At 35.3% G+C, this 15,500-nt stretch overlaps 1 protein-coding gene across 2 annotated transcripts in view; it reads left to right on the top strand.

Moving 5' to 3' along the window:
- The first annotated feature begins 240 nt into the window (after positions 1-240).
- Positions 241-15,500, top strand: part of SCML2 (Scm polycomb group protein like 2) — a 154,863-nt gene continuing 139,603 nt past the window's right edge. For both annotated transcript variants that reach the window (XM_051984420.1, XM_051984422.1), the window contains exon 1: positions 241-358. The gene's annotated coding sequence lies outside the window, so the exon portion shown is untranslated. The remainder of the gene's footprint in view (positions 359-15,500) is intronic.

Raw genomic sequence — 15,500 nt, forward strand, 5'->3', positions numbered from 1 at the left:
GGCAGGGTGGGCGGTGTCCAGGATAGGGACCCTTTGGCTTCGTTTTCCGTTTGGAGAGGCGGGGGAGGGAGGGAGGAGTGAAGGAGTCTGGTCGGGATGGAGAAATCGGAGTGTGGAGGGGTGAAGGTGGGCAGAGAAGTGTGTGGGGAGCAGCGCGCACCAGATCTCCTCGTTCCCGCCCCCCACCCCCCACCCCCGGGCCTTCGAGTGCTGCGGGGCATGCGCGGCTCCGCGCGGCGCTACACAAACATGGCGGCGACAGCGGCGGCGCCGGCGTGAATTTCAGCGCTGGACTGACCCAGGTAACAGAGTCGCTGTTACTTCCATCGCTAGAGCTTGGGACCTTTCCTTAGAGGAGGTGAGTCGTGACCTTTTCCTCTGCCTGCGGCTCATTTCTACGAAATCTACTCCGTTTAGCTCCCTTTGGTAAGGCAGTAGGTATCGGTTGTGTGTTTGTGTGAGTTGGGGGGTGGGGTAGATGAACCCCTCTCTCGCCCGGGCTGTCTTGCGCGAGGAACGCCCCCTTCACAACCGGGCGGCGCGCGCCCTGTTCGGCCGGAGTGGGGAGGGGAGTTAGGGCTCCGCCCCCTCCCTTCTCCCCTCTCCCGCGTTCCGAGGAGGCACCCTACCCCCCGCCCCCACCGCGGGAGGTGGGCGGGAGCTCTGGGTGGGCTCACGGCGGCGTCGTTTCCCCCTTTTTAATGCGCCTCCCCCCCTCCTCCCTTTAGCTTTCCTGGCTCGCGCTAGCTTTCCTCTGCTTGTGACTGCCCAGGGAGTCTGCGTCTCCTGGGCGCCCAGCTCGCGCCTCCATCCCTCCCACCTCCCCAAACTATCCTCCTCGAAAACCTATAAGAAACCTACTCCAGGTGTCCTGAGCACACGAGGTGAAATGGTTTTTTTCCTTCCTTTCTTTCTCCGGCCCCGGATGGGGGAGGATTCTCCCTACGTACCGAGATCTGCACTTTCCCAGACACGGACATCCCCTGATGGCTATGTGGTATATCCCTCCTTCTTTTTCTCCCTCCCCGCTCCTTTATTTAGCTTTTTCTTAATGCATTTCAACCCCAGGAACCTGACATCTCCTACCCGAAACTTTTTTTCCTTCGCTAGGACACCACCCCTTTTACTTTTTTTTTTTTTTTTTTTAATTAACCCTCGTTTTCCCTAGACTAGTGGACAGGGCATCCCTCCAAATGGCAGCAGCGGGTGGTGCGCGCTCTCCTGAGGGAAGACTCACGGACGCTGTTGCCCACCCTTGGAGCGAGGGTGGCGGGTTGCACGCGTTGGAGCGGGTGCTTTTGGAGAGGAAACTTGATGCATGATGCTCTGTAGTTGGGTCCTGGATCCCGGAGTACGCATGTCTTTGGCGGATCGTGAAGAACTCCTTGGAAACTTTCGGATTACTCACGCAGTGGGGCGCAGAACGCGCTTTCTGGGTGTTTGGGGAGCAGCGCTGGAGCTGGGGAGCGTCCCTCCAGAGAGAGTCCGCTTGGACGCAAGTTTGCTGAGTTTACAATGCTAGCGGGGACCATTCACTTGGGCTAAGTTTCAGTATATATGCTGACGGGCTTCTGTCGGGAATTCTTTATTTCATTCTTCCTAAGAGACTGCCTTTGGAGGCAGTGAGTGACGAGAGGCATATCTTTTGCATATAGTGGAGGAAAAACCTAGTCTTATTTTGGTAAGTGGGTTTGTTTGGGGGGAGAGGGAGAGACAGGTGCATTTTTTTTTTCTCAAGTGTATCTTTGTAGGTATGATTATAGTAAAGGAGAAGTAGATTTTATGATTTCCTATACAATGCTACATATTTTTACGAGATTTATTCTTAGTCTTGGTTTTATGAAAGTAATTTACATTGTCATTTATTTTTAGTAACTAAATGCCTTCAGAGTATTATACAATAATCATTTTCACCATTAAAAAACCTTTATTGAACTTATTTAAGTACAAGATTTTATACTTCCAAATATTAGAAGGTAGAGACATATTTTCAGTATATCAGAGGGGAAGAAATTGAGACAGAAAAAAATAATTTGATCAGCATCATGCCATCTACAGGCTTACAAAGGGATATATGTATATATATAGATATAGATATATAGATATATATTTTCAGAAAATTTAAGTTCCGTTTTAATGTTTTATAGAATTGAGTCCTTCCAGATTTGAGAGAATATTATCTGTGTCTTAAACTGGAAATATCTCAATTACAATAATGACAATCAGATTAGATTACCTTCTAACGAAGGAGACAGTATGTAAATAAATATATGCAAAGCAAATTACATACAAGAGAACTAGAAAGTAATTAACAGGAAAAGCACTAGCTTTAAGAGGGGTTGAGGAAGGCTTCCTGTAGAAGAAGGGATTTTGGTTGGGACATAAGTTTATTCTTTATATGAAGCATTGCTTTTGAAGAAATCAGGGTTATGCTATTTACCAGATGCTAATAACAGGACTTCATTAGCATTATTATGCATCTGGTTATTTTGTATGAGTTAAAGATTTATTACAAGAGAAAGGTCTTTTCTCTTTTATGCACACCTACTTGGTGTCTCCTGTGTTTGTTGGAACTTTTTATATTCTTCAAAATATATTGAGATTTTTTAACACCTTTAATACCTCAGTGAGTTCCTGAAATCATTTAGGAAAGTAATAGCCAAATATTTTGAAAGATTGACTGGATTTTAGAAAATGTTATTTTGGAAAAGAAATGGGATATAACCGCTGTGTGAAAAAGCATGCTCCAAGCTTTTATACAATCTACATAGCACAAAGATGTCTGATTTGGTATTAATGATAGCAACTGATCTTTTGTGATTTTTGTGTAATAATTTAAGGTTTGCAAAGTACTTTACCTTGGAGCCTCACATCAGACTTGTGAAGGAGTTAATATAAGAAATGTTTTATTTTACCAGTGAGGAAACTGAAGCCTAGAGTGGTAAAATGATGATGATAATCACATCCTAGACCTTTCTGACCCTAAGACCTTCACTTTCTCTACTGTGCCATGCTGAGTGGTTTTTTTTTTTTTTTTACATTTTTTTTTATTATAGCTTTTTATATACAAAACATTTGCATGGGTAATTTTTCAACACTGACCCTTGCAAAAACTTCTGTTTCAACTTTTTCCCTCCTTCCTTCCACCCCCTCCTCTAGATGGCAGGTAGTCCCATATATGTAAATATGTTAAAGTATATGTTAAATACTCTCTCTCTACATACATACATACATACATATTTATACAGTTATCTTGCTGCACAAGAAAAATAGGATGTAGAAAAAGGTAAAAAAATAACCTGAAAAGACAAAACAAAAATGCAAGCAAACAATAACAGAAAGAATGTAAATTCTATGTTGTGGTCCATACTCATTTCCCAGTGTTCTTTCTCTGGGTGTAGCTGGTTCTGTTCATTACAGATGAATTGGAAGTGATTTGGATCCTCTCATTGCTGAAGAGAGCCACATCCATCAGAACTGATCATCATATAGTATTGTTGGAGTGTATAATAATGATCTGCTCATTTCAATACTAAGTGTTTTTCAAGAGTAAAGCCTTATGGACCCACATTTAACACCATACACCAAGATAAGATCAAAATGGGTTCATGATTTAGGCATAAAGAATGAGATTATAAATAAATCAGAGAAACAGGATAGTTTACCCTCTCAGATTTGTGGAGGAGAAAGGAATTTATGACCAAAGAACTAGAGATCATTATTGATCACAAAATAGAAAATTTTGATTATATCAAATTAGAAAGCCTTTGTACAAACAAAACTAATGCAAACAAGATTAGAAGGGAAGCAATAAACTGGGAAAACATTTTTTTTTTAAATTTAAATTTTATTTTAGTTAATAACTTTGTATTGACAGAATCCATGCCAGGGTAATTTTTTACAACATTATCCCTTGCACTCGCTTATGTTTCGTTTTTTCCCTTCCCTCCCTCCACCCCCCCCCCCCAAGATGGCAAGCAGTCCTATATATGTTAAATATGTTGCAGTATATCCTAGATACAATACATATTTGCATAACCGAACAGTTCTCCTGTTGCACAGGGAGAATTGGATTCAGAAGGTAAAAATAACTCGGGAAGAAAATCAAAAATGCAAATAGTTCACATTCGTTTCCCAGTGTTCCTTCTTTGGGTGTAACTGTTTCTGTCCATCATTTATCCATTGAAACTCAGTTAGGTCTCTTTGTCATAGAAATCCACTTCCATCAGAATACATCCTCATACCATATCGTTGTCGAAGTGTATAATGATCTCCTGGTTCTGCTCATCTCACTTAGCATCAGTCCATGTAGGTCTCTCCAAGCCTCTCTGTATTCATCCTGCTGGTCATTCCTTACAGAGCAATAATATTCCATAATATTCATATACCACAATTTACCCAGCCATTCTCCAATTGATGGGCATCCATTCATTTTCCAGTTTCTAGCCACTACAAACAAGGCTGCTACAAACATTTTGGCACATACAGGTCCCTTTCCCTTTTTTAGTATCTCTTTGGGGTATAAGCCCAATAGAAACACTGCTGGGTCAAAGGGTATGCACAGTTTAATAACTTTTTGGGCATAATTCCAGATTGCTCTCCAGAATGGTTGGATTCGTTCACAACTCCACCAACAATGCATCAGTGTCCCCGTTTTACTGGGAAAACATTTTTACAATTAAAGGTTCTGATAAAAGCCTCATTTCCAAAATATATAGAGAATTGACTCTTAATTTATAAGAAATCCGGCCATTCTCCAATTGACAAATGGTCAAAGGATATGAACAATTTTCAGATGATGAAATTGAAACTATTTCTACTCATATGAAAGGGTTTTCCAAATCACTATTGATCAGAGAAATGCAAATTAAGACAACTCTGAGATACCTCTCAGATTGGCTAAGATGACAGGAAAAGATAGTGACTAATGTTGGAGGGTATGTGGGGAAAACTGGGACATGCATTATTGGTAGAGTTGTGAACAGATCCAGGTATTCTGTAGAGCAATTTGGAACTATGCTCAAAAAGTTGTCAAATTGTGCATACTCTTTGATCCAGCAGTGTTACTACTGGGCTTATATCCCAAAGAGATATTAAAGAAGGGAAAGGGACCCACATGTGCCAAAAAGTTTGTGGCAGCTCTTTTTGTAGTGGCTAGAAACTGGAAACTGAATGGATGCCCATCAATTGGAGATTGGTTGGTAAATTGTGATATATGAATATTATGGAATATTATTGTTCTATAAGAAATGACCAGCAGGATGAATACAGAAAGGCTTGGAGAGACTGACCCTAACCCTAACCCTCTGATGCTAAGTGAAAGGAGCAGAACCAAGAGATCATTATACACTTCAACAATAATACTGTATGAGAATGTATACTGATGGATGTGGATAGCTTCAACAAAGATGGACATAATCAGCTACACCCAGCGAAGGAACATTGGGAAATGAATGTGGACTACTTGCATTTTTTGTTTTCCTTCCCAGGTTATTTTTACCTTCTGAATTCAGTTCTTCTTGTGCAGCAACAAGAGAACTGTACGGTTTTGCACACATATATTGTATCTAAGATATACTTTAACATTTAACATATATAAGACTGCCTGCCATCTAGGGAAGGGGGTAGAGGGAGGGAAGGGAAAAGTTGGAACAGAAGTGAGTGCAAGGGACAATGTTGTAAAAATTACCCATGCATATGTTTTGTCAATAAAAAGCTATTTAAAAAAAAAGGCCTTATAGGAAATTGTATTCCTGCAATTGTCAGACCTTTTTGTTGTTATTCTTTTAACTACTAATGCAAGGTACTGTAAATTAGGACACATGTATAAAGAAGGTAATAAGTAGATTGTTGAATACTTAAAAAATTTATTCATAAAAATTAGTGGAAAAATTTTCACATATATGTCAATATAGATATTAAAGACAAATCTTAGGGCAAGTTTAGAGGAATAATTGAGGAGAAAAAAATCCCATAAAGAATATTCTTTCTACAAATCATTTGACTTTTTACTTGCAAGAAATGTTAATAATAATGGTACAGCAGTTTAGTTTTATATTAAAATATATTTGAGAAATTTTTGTGCTCTAGGAAGCTCTAAACCAGGGAGATAAGAATTGCTTGTGTGGTTAAGGGGTCACTCTTTAGTGTGACCTGAAGGCTTCCTTGTTCCTTGGTTGAGGTGTTTTTCCCACCCATCCCCACCTTCCATCCCCAGTATAAATTGCTCAGATAAAAAAGTATTTTTTTAGTGGTCAAGATTTTAAGGTTGTGATATCCTTATTTGAATTTTAACTAATTTTTGTTGAAACACTTGTTGAGTTGTTTAAAAATTTAATAGCTTTAACAAATATTTGTTATGGAAGCTCTTTTTAATTTTGTTGAATTTTAACTGCTTTCGTCCTACTTCAAGTTGGTGCTGGTGTCTTTCTTCATCTGTGAAATGGTGATCATAATAATCCTATGAACCCTCCCTGAGAAATAATTCATGATAGTAAAGTGCCTTGAAAAGACTGCATAAATATCAGGTCATTCTGAAGGACATTAAACTCCCTTGGTTCATTAAAAGCCAACTGGAATCACATTATTTTCTTTAAAAAGTATTTGAATATTCTACAATGATTTGTTTTGTCTTTGTTACACAGCATAATAGCACAGTGTTTTGCATTTAGTAAAAGTTTAATAAATGTTTTTTGAATTATATTTACAGTATGTCTATCTTCTCAGGAACAATGAAGTCAGAGATGTGATGTCTCAGAAATAAGAATTTCTCTTGTTGCTGTTATATGTCTGTCTCTGATCATTTTTGTTCTTATTATAATAGTTAATGGCAGTCTGAGGTAATTTCCTATATTTCTTTCCTTTTTTTTAATGGAAAAATAATTCTTGCCTTTTGATTTTTTTCTTTAAGCAGGTTATCTCAGAAATTATAAAAATGCTTATTTGTATGCTCCACTAAATTAATCTTTTGGTCATTATATTAATACAGAGTCAGTAAATGACACACTTTATTTTTGAGTAAAGAAGAAATTATTTTGAAATGTGAATATAGTTAGACTCATAGTAGTTGATGTTAATGTTGCCAAACTTGCCAAACTTTTATCTTTTTGCTTATCTGGTTAAACTTCCTTAAACAGGATATGGTAGAAAGGAAAGATAATAAACTTGAGACATTCAATAGTGATAAAGTAATAGATTTGAAAGATAATGTGTAACTATTTCAGTAATATGCTAGAATGTAAAGAAGTATATCATCTAATTAAAAGTTTTTTCTTTTATGATAGTAGTAATTTGCTGTTATTTTGCCTGTGTTTCTTCAAGTTAACTTGTTTTTAGAATCTCTTGAAATATCTATATGTCTGTATCTCTATATACACACACAACATTTCAGTGCTAATAAACACGTTTTGAATGGTGGTAGAAATAGTTTAGTTGGGTGATTACTGATATCTGTGTTAATGTTTGAAGAATTTGACAAGGATCTTTAGATTTTGGGACATTATAGATTCATGTTTATTACATGTATTTTTATAGTCTCATCTAATGTGGATTACTATTGTCATTTCCATTATTTCTTTTAGATCTGTTAGAAATCATAAATCTAGACCAGTTAAGGGGAGAAACTGTAACTTGACTATTTACTTTGTCAAAATGTTACACAATGAGGTATCTCTAGTAAATTGAGGAGTCCACCATTCTTTTTCGTTCTACTTAAGTGTTAATTTGCAGACTTTCTTTACTGACCCCATGCTGTATTTTAAATGAATAGGAATTTACCATTGTAAATTACAATTTAGGCAAATTTTGACTTTTTAGTTTTCTGTTTTCTGAAGTATAAGTAAAGTTCTTACAAAAGGTAAATTTCATTTAAATTGTTTTAAAAACAAATGACAAGCAATTATAAAGAAACAATTTAAATTTGAATTTTCAGGTAATCAAATTATTCAAAATAGCTGATTTGCCTAGTTGAGTTCATGTTTATTTTAATCTGGGAAAGGTTAAGTTTCTTGAGTTTTTCAGAGTTGATTTGATTAATATAGATCACAAATCTAAAGGAATTTAAGTTATTAGGGAAACTCACTTTTTTTTTTTTTTAAACTAAGGACATTCTTGTTTTGGTAAGAGCTACAAGTCATGTTTTTATACATGTTATATATGTATATGTATTTTTAGAAGTTACCATAACATTTTAATTTTTAAAATTTTTACATCACATAAGAAAATTAAATGATAAGTTGGTAATGTTATTTATGAAAATTGTTTTATGTAAGTAATTTAGGTTTTAAATCACAAATCACATTCAATAAGTTAAGTGATAGATTTTAATATTTTTAGCAGATTAGTATACATACATAAACAAGGGAACTAGAAACTATTTTATTTAAATATTTTGTGGGAAAAGTATAATGATTCAGTGGAGATAGATTGCTGTAGTTGAAGCAGAAAAGGCCTAGATTCAGATTCTAACTCTTGATCAGCTGTCTGATCATGTAAAAGTCACTAAACCACTCTAAGCCATAAGTAGTTCCCCAAGATATAGTTAATAGTGAGTTGGTGGAAGAAGTTCTCGTGTATCAAAATTGATGTCATATAACACACATTTTCCTCAGCGATAAATATCAATTATTTGAGCAAAACATGGTATTTGAAATTTATGAACTGCTTTTTGAAAGGTAAATTAAAATTCCATTCAGTTCAATATATGAAATTCAAACTATTGCTTTGCTTCCGGTTTATTTGTTGATTAGAAAGAGTTATATGTTCTTACTTTTCAGTTCCCAGAAACTTTTTGTTCTAAAATTTATTTTACAATGAATTCAGAGGAAAATTCTAAGATTACTGTTAGTAGTTTCTCATGAGTCAGGGGTGTGTGTGTGTGTGTGTGTGTGTGTGTGTGTGTATCAAATAATTTAATTTCTAGTTCTGATTTTAAAAAAAAAGTACTATTTAATTTTCTTTACTTTTTGTTTGCTTGTTTTTTTGATACTGGGTCTCCTTACCTTGCTATTAGGCATTGAAGCTTGGGCTATTTCTAATCTGGTTTCCCCTTCTTTCAGCACTTTTCTTGTGGAGACTCATTATATTGGTGCCAGTTAGTACAGAGATCTATTGAGCTTTAGCCAGACTATAGCTCAGAATTCCCGAGATCTTTTGATCAGAATTCCCAAAATCAAAAGATCTCCCAGTCTCTCCTATTAGTAAGCTAGAGAAAAGATGGAAATAAGCATATATATAGCACCTACTATGTATCGGGTTCTGTACCAAGAGTTTTTTGCAGATATCTCATTTTATACTCATCCGCAACCCTGGGAGATAGAACCTATTAGTATCTCCATTTTACAGTTGGGGAAACAGACTAGTATTGATTAAGTGACTTGTCCAGGTTTACATAATAAATGTCTGAGGACTTGAACTTGGGTCTTAATGACTCCAGGTCTCATACTCTTATCTAACTGCCTAGACTTTTGCTGCAGGCGTGCAACACCATATCAGGCTATACAATTGATAATATGGGAGGGCATTTTCTGTACAGTTTAGTGTCTCCATTGTTTCATTCCCTGATTTTACTTACATGTATATTTTGTTTTTAACCAAAAAATGATCATGTTGACTTTTGTATTTCAATTTTGCCTGTGATGAAGGAGAACTTCAGAGCCCCTCATCTATCTTTGGTGGCTACCTTTCACCCAATTCTCATTGGTTACTCTCAAGAAGCTATAGATTGTGCAGTGACTACATTCTAACAACCAAGCCATCTCTGCAGGAAATTGCCATTAGTGAATTAAGAAATTATCTACTGCAAGCATGAGAAGATTTATTCCCACTCCACCCCAAGTGCTGTGGAATGCTTAGAACTTAAGATGCCAGGATCATCTGCTGTACCCTGGGCCACAGCACATTGTCTTGACTTTTGTCTTACTACTCTGGTGAATAGAAAAGAGTGAGATTGATAATTGAAACCTTGCCTCACTTGAATTCAATTCTCAAGATATCACTGCATGAAATTAATAGAACAAGGCATAGTCTTCCTGTCAGATCTGTGGAGAAGTAAGGACTTTATGGCCAAAGAAGAACTAGGAAACATTATGAAATGCAAAAGGGATAATTTTTATTACATTAAATTAAAAACTTTTTGCACAAAGCCAGTGTAACCAAGGTTAGAAGGGAAGCAGAAGGCTGGGGAAAATTTTTATAGTATTTCTGATAAAGAACTCGTTTCTAAAATATATAGAGAACTAACTCAAGTCATTCCTCAATTGATAAATGATCAAAGAATATTAACAATTTTCAGATAAAGAAATTAAAGCCATTTCTAGTCATATGAAAAAATGCTCTAAATCACTTACTGATTAGAGAAATACAAATTAAGACAACTCTGAGGTACTACCTCACACCTCAGATTGGCTAAGATGACAGGAAAAGATGATAAATGTAGGGGATGTGGGGAAACTGGAACACTTAATGCATTGGAGATGTGAAATGATCTAGCCATTCTGGAGAGCAGTTTGGAACTATAAGGGCTATCAAACTGTCCATACTTTTTGATCCAACAGTCTCACTACTGTATTTCAAAGAGATTATAAAAGAGAGAAAAGGCCCATATGTGCAAAAATGTTTAGTAGCTCTTTGAGGTGGCAAGGAATTGGAAATTGAATGGATGCCCATCAGTTGGGAAATGGCTGAAAAAGTTACGATATGTAATGGAATATCACTGTTCTATAAGAAATGATAAGCAGGATGATTTCAGAAAAGTCTTGAAAGATTGACATGATCTGATGCTGATTGAAGAGAAGCAGAATCAGGAAAATATTGTACACAATAACAACATGAGTATGTAATAGTCAACTGTCATGGGCTTGGGTCTTTTCAACAATGACCTGATTCAAGGCAATTCCAATGGACTTGGGATGGAAAATGCCATCCACATCCAGAAAGAGAGAGAAAAAACTATGGAGAATAAATGTGGATTGGAGTGTAGTATTTTTGTTGTTGTTGTTGTTGTTGTTTTGTTTTTTTCTCCCCTTTGGGCTGATTTTTCTTGCCCAGTACAATATGGAAATGTTTTTGAATTGATTGTACATATATGATGTATGTGGGATTGCTTGCTGTCTTAGGGAGGGAGGGAGAAAAATTGGGAACACAAGGTGTTACAAAAAAGAAGGTTGAAAGCTATCTTTATATGTATTTGGAAAAAATATTTTTGGAAAATTAAATTAAAAAGACATTATCACATGACAGTGGTTCTCTTTGAAAGGAGATGTCATTCAAAGGTCAGTGTTTCTTAAATTAAAACTACATAAAATAATGTTAATTTTTCACATATTAGATGGCTGACAATCTTTGTGAGACATTTATACTCAAGTAAGTGGAGAGTTTTTGAATATGCCTTGGGGCCACCCTTAGGCCAATTGATGTGGAATTGGAGAAGAAAGTAGCAGTTCAGAACTAACTATATTGTAGTTAAGAGTTAGAAGGCAATATATGCACAGGGCGTTTTGGACCATTTAGGGAGAGACAGTTTTTAGTAACTATTACAGAGCAGTATAATTAACATTTATGCTGTTTCCAACAAAATGGTTAAAATAGGAACTATTTTGGTTGTTAAAAGTAATATCAGAAATATTAATTTGTGTGAATCAGATAGTACTAGATGAAGAATAATTGTGGCTTAAAACAATCTTTTGCTAATTTTTTTTTTACCCTGATTTTTGGTAGTTTTGTGGGAGTCATTTCCCCTTTAAAAATGACAGAACATGTACTAGAAATCTGTTTGCCTTTTCTTGCCAGTTAATGCTTAAAATTGTAGAAAACACTTCCCTTTCAGAACTCTTAATTCTACAAACATTTGTGCCTTATGTTTCAGTAGTAGATCTTAGCTAAAAAATAATTTTCATGAAGTGATAGTGTGATGAGATTATTGAGAATTAGTGGTATTTAGATGTAATTTACAATAATTTGTTAGAAAACTAAGAATACAATTCACATGACTATCTCATCTAATGTAACAAAGATCACTATTTAGACGTGAGCTCCTTAAATATAGATCAAAAACATGTTGAAATAATCATTTATTTTTGAAGTCTTAATCACTTAGGAACTCATCTAGGCTGCATAGATTTTTGCTTTAAAGAGCTTTTTAGATTGTAGATTTTCAAGTAATAGTAGAGAGAGTTTCAGATAAATGAAACCAAGCATGAACTTTAGAGTTATGATAAAACAAAAGGAACTTAGGGAAAGTTTCATTTAAGTAGAAGAGAAGGATATATATGAGATTGGATTGTCAGTGAACTTTAAAATTCAGTTAAGTAGTTATATTCTAGAAGCAGTTTGAAAAAATAGAAAATGACTAATTTGATAATTTGAATTTAATATTATCTGCATATATCATTGTAGATGATGTCTAAAATAACTTGGATAAATTTAGATATAAAGTCTTTTTTTTTGGTATAGATTTATGCAGAAATGAATTAGGTGAATAATTGTGAATTCAGACTAGTTGTAGAGTCTTAATAGAATTTGATGCAATTTATTATTTCTCAAATGCTGCTATAGGTGTTTAGCAATTGACAGATGCTTATTTTCTGAAAATGGATTATTTTCAGACCTTTTGTATATTAAGCTATTTTTATATTGTAACTTAAGAATTTTCTTTTCTTTTTTTTTTTAGCTTTTTATTTTTAAAATACATACATAGATAGCTCTCAACATTCATCCCTGCAAAACTGTTTCAAACTTAAAAACTTTTTTTTTGCTTGAAAAACACATTTCTTTTATTCTTTTTTTTTTTAAAATTTTATAATAACTTTTTATTGACAGAACCCATGCCAGGGTAATTTTTTTACAACATTATCCCTTGCACTCACTTCTGTTCCGTTTTTTTTCCCTCCCTCCCTCCACCCCCTCCCCTAGATGGCAAGCAAAACATATATAGATATGTTAAATATGTGTAACTAAGATTTTTCATTAGAACTTTCAGTCTGGCGTGGAATCCTTTATATTGTAATAAACTGCCATCATTTGAACTTTGAAATGTCTCTTTTCTCTGTGAACATTAGATTCTTTTACAGAAACAATATTCAATTTTGAAATGTATTTGACTTATTTAATGAAACATGAGAACTACTAGTATTTATTAATATGTAGAAGATGAGTCCTAAAAGATGTGACTTTTTTTGAAAGTGAAAAAACTGTTCAGAGGAACTCTTGAAATTTTGATAAAACCTTATGAAGAATTTTTTATTAGCTTAGTAGTCATGGGTTCTGTTTTTATGGTACCTTCAAACAGCTCACTTACAACATCTTAACACCATGTTGGCTCAAAGAGTAGGACTGTTGAATCACCAACTCATTTCCTGAAGTAGTTGGGTTTTCCTTGACTAAACTACTTATCTGACCTGTCTTTGATAATTTATTAATTCTGACCCTGTAATTATGGTCTACCTCTTAATACATTTATGGAAATTCAAATTTTGGGGTTTTAAAGTTAAGGAATATGTGTTTTCTATTTAAAAATCTAAGGAAATTTTGCCCATATGCTACTTTATAATCCATAGATTGAAAAGGCAAAAATCATTCTGACAAAATGATTTCTTATAGAAGCTACTTTAAAAAAGATACATATATTTTGACTTTGAAATGCTCTGTAGTGTACTAATATAAAATGTTCTAGTTCAAATATTTTAAATAGTGCATTCTGTCTTGTGAATGTTGAACATGGCCGAAGAAAGATTATGGTACTCTTAGCACATAGTTTGTATGTAATATTATGGTTGATTATTTGATTGATCTACATGTAGTCATTTAATCAGTTCTAAATTCATATGGCACGGTTATTTTGTCCTCAAGGATATTTTGACACCTTTTTTATTTAAAAAAAATTTTTTTTTTCTTTAGCCTTTTTTTTTTTTTTTTTTTTTTAAATTATAACATTTTATTGATAGAACCCATGCCTGGGTAATTTTTTACAACATTATCCCTTGCACTCACTTCTGTTCTGACTTTTCCCCTCCCTCCTTCTACTCCCTCCCCAGATGGCAAGCAGTCCTATACATGTTAAATATGTCACAGTATATCCTAGATACAATATATGTGTGCAGAACCGAACAGTTCTCTTGTTGCACAGGAAGAATTAGATTCAGAAGGTAAAAATAATGCGGGAAGAACAACAAAAATGCAAATGGTTTAGGTTCATTTCCCAGTGTGTAGCTGCTTCTGTCCATCATTGATCAATTGAAACTGAATTAGATCTCTTTGTTGAAGAAATCCACTTCCATCAGAATGCATCCTCAAACAGTATCATTGTTGCGGTATATAATGATCTGGTTCTGCTCATTTCACTTAGCATCAGTTCATGTAAGTCTCTCCAAGCCTCTCTGTATTCATCCTGCTGGTCATTTCTTACAGAACAGTAATATTCCGTAACATTCATATACCACAATTTACCCAATCATTCTCCAATTGATGGGCATCTATTTATTTTTCAGTTTCTAGCAACTACAAAGAGGGCTGCCACAAACATTTTGGCACACGCAGGTCCCTTTCCCTTCTTTAGGATACCTTTTTAAAATATCTATATGAAGTCTAGATACTTTACTTAATGTATAATATTTGCTTGATCCTAGTCAAAAAAGGTAAAAGTCTCTTGTTCCCATAACTCATAGCTTCTGAGTGATCACAGTCCATCCTTTTTTAATAAGCATGATTAGTCAATTTGTAGTTTTAAGGATCCATTTTTTTTCTCTTTTTGAAAATTGACAACTTTGCCTGTCAAGTCTGATAGCATCCAAGATCATGTAGACAGTGGTTGAACAATCACATTCACAAAAATGGAAGAGGTATGAGGTTGTTTTGAAGAAGATCTAGGAATTTTAGGGGAAAACAAGCTCAATGAGAGTCTGCTATTTGATACAGAAGCTAAAAAAGCTAACAGACACATAATTTTTCAGGAAGAAGCAGGTGATAATCTCACTGTATTCTGCCTGTGTCAAACCTCATTTTGGAGTGTTATGTTTAGTTTTAGGCATTATGGTTTTAAAGGATGGTGACACAAACTGGAAAATGACCAGAAGATGGCAACCAGAATAGTGAAAGATCTAGGCTAAATAGTATTTGAAAAATTTTTAAAGGAACTGGAAATTTTTAACTGAAAAAAAGATTCAGGGAGGAATTGATGGCTTTATAAGGTAGTTCAAGAGCTGTTTATTACATGGAGGAGAGATTAAACTTGACTTACCTTGAGAGAGAGGTGGTGGATTCCCCTTCGAGATCTTGGGCACAGGCTGGATTGTCATGTGGTTTTATTGGTGGAGATTTCCCCCCACCCCCAGGCAATTGGGGTTAAGTGACTTGCCCAAGGTCACACAACTAGGAAGTATTAAATGTTTGAGGCCATGTTTGAACTTGGGTCTTCCTGACTTGCTGGGGCTCTTTCCCATTGCACCATCTAGCGGCCCCCTTGGTAGAGATTTCTTTGTTTAAATTGGCCAAAATTGCTGCCAAGA

The sequence above is a fragment of the Antechinus flavipes genome, chromosome 3 (assembly GCF_016432865.1).
Source record: "Antechinus flavipes isolate AdamAnt ecotype Samford, QLD, Australia chromosome 3, AdamAnt_v2, whole genome shotgun sequence".
Lineage (NCBI taxonomy): Eukaryota > Metazoa > Chordata > Mammalia > Dasyuromorphia > Dasyuridae > Antechinus > Antechinus flavipes.